Below are 2203 nucleotides of genomic sequence, written 5' to 3' on the forward strand. Positions count from 1 at the left end.
TTGCTAACAAATAAAATAAGGAATCACTAAAGTTTTAACAGAAACTGTGTAAAGTCGTAACTCTTCACTCTGCTCCTTTACACAAAGACTTTGCAACTTCTCATTAATAAAGTTTCCATAAACTCTGAAATGTACATACTTAGTACTTAATGTCTGCTATCATAAATCTTAAATACTTTACAGAAAAGTTTTATACCTGCCAAACAGTCTTATTTTGGGCATATATAAGCAAAATCCCAAAATTAAGCATATTTAAAACATTAAAACTTTTAACAAACCTTAACACTTGCTGCAATGTTCATTTTGACAGGTGCCTTGTATAGAATAATTGAATTTCTCCTCCTACACATCTCTTGAACTACAAATATCTGGAATTATTTTGTTTTTGGCATGTCTATCTTGATTTTATTCGTAAATGTGTGCTTATGTAAGAAATACATGATTCTATAATTTCACAACAATTCTTTTGAACTTACTTTTTGTTGAATTGCCTAGCTTAATAAAATCAATTAAAAATTATACTTTATATATAAAAACTGTTCTGTGCTCAATTTAGCATCACATACCCTAACATTGGAACGATACAGAGAAGATTAGCATGCACCCTGCGTAAGGATGACATGCAAAGTCTTGGAGCGTTCCATATTTTTACAGCAACAGATGCTGAAACGTATGTGGCCACAAGGGAACAGTACTGCATTCTTGGTGGGCGTGTAAACTTGTTCAACTACTTTGGAAAGCAGTATGGAGGTGCCTCAGAAGACTCCACATAAAAATCCCCTATAACACAGTAATCCCACTATTGGGGATTTATCCAAATGATCATAAAAAAGACCATACTAAAACTACCAGCACAACTATGGTTATTGCAACATTATTTACGATAGCTAAGATATGGAACCAACACTTATGCCCCCATTAGATGAATGGATCAAGAAAATGTGGTATATATACACAATGGAATTCTTTGCCTCCATCAGAAAGAATGACATCGCCCAATTTGTTAGGAAATGGAAAGACTTGGAAAAAAAATTATTGAGTGAAGTAAGCCAAGTCCAAAGAAATATAGGTCCCATGATTTCCCTTATTTTCAATAACGAATGTATGTCTGGGATAAGCAGAAAAGTTCAAAAGATATGTGCATATAACCAGATAAGATGATGTTAAAGAAATTGAACCCCAAGATAGGGACACAAGTGGTTTTTTGTTTCTTGCTATTGTTTCTAACGTACTTATAATGTGTGATGTCATTTTTCTTGTTTTTTGTATGTTTCTTCCCACACTATAACCCCTGTTTTCTCTGTATTTGAAGTTGGTACACTTACATCTTGTATGTATGCTTCTCTAATTTGGGGAGGGGAAGGGAAAAAATGCTCAAATAGCGATACAGGTTGACCCATTGTAACAATGAGATGCACAAGACACTATGTTGAAAAATGAACTTTACAATTTAGGCGGAGGAAGGAAGGGGGAGGGGAGTGTACTTGTGGAGGTGGGAGGGAAGGGATGGTAGGGGAAATATAAAGGAGGAGGTAACAATGCTTGTTAGGAAACTTACTAGTTTCCTTGTTCATGTAAATGTGACCCCTCTGCACAGTATTATTACCATAAAAAAACATATAAAAATGTTCTTAGATGGAAGAGTTTATTTCCTCTATTTTACCGATATAATATTGTTAACAAAGAAATTAATTCAGAACACTGATATGAAGGTAATTTGAATAAATGTGTGTGTGTGTGAGTGCGGCAGCGCCATACACGCAAGTGCATGAGAACAAACACCACGCATGTATATTGGAATGCTCAGAATTTAAATCAGGGCTTCAAGGTCTTGCTAGGCCTTTCTTATCTAGATTGGTGAGCTACGATATAAGCTACATCTCAATTCTTGGCTCTTTGCTAGTTCATTAAACATTTTGAAAAATAATTTCATGAAGTTTTTTTTTTTGGCCCTGATTGGCTCCCAAGTGTTATCCACAGATCTCAGTCTCCTGAGCAAATATTCAGAGTAGATAGGATTATAGGTGTGACGAGCCAGCACAAGGCTTTTAGAACAATTTTAAAAGTAAAAGAAAATTTATTTCATGGGGGCCTGTTTTATCATCACCGAATTTGAAAGCCTTTTGAGTGATTATATGTCAATTTAATTAGTTTGGGGATTGTTAAAAGATAGTAAGTGATGATATTTAAAAGTTTTAGTACT

General features: G+C 34.5%; 1 non-coding gene across 1 annotated transcript; it reads left to right on the forward strand.

The window, feature by feature from the left end:
* Positions 1-543: 543 nt before the first annotated feature.
* Positions 544-650, forward strand: LOC122108386. Its single transcript, XR_006147560.1, has one exon. It is a non-coding gene; the product is annotated as a U6 spliceosomal RNA (small nuclear RNA).
* Positions 651-2203: the final 1553 nt, after the last annotated feature.

This window comes from Dipodomys spectabilis, unplaced genomic scaffold, assembly GCF_019054845.1.
Source record: "Dipodomys spectabilis isolate Male_0828 unplaced genomic scaffold, ASM1905484v1 ptg000058l, whole genome shotgun sequence".
In the NCBI taxonomy this organism is placed as follows: domain Eukaryota; kingdom Metazoa; phylum Chordata; class Mammalia; order Rodentia; family Heteromyidae; genus Dipodomys; species Dipodomys spectabilis.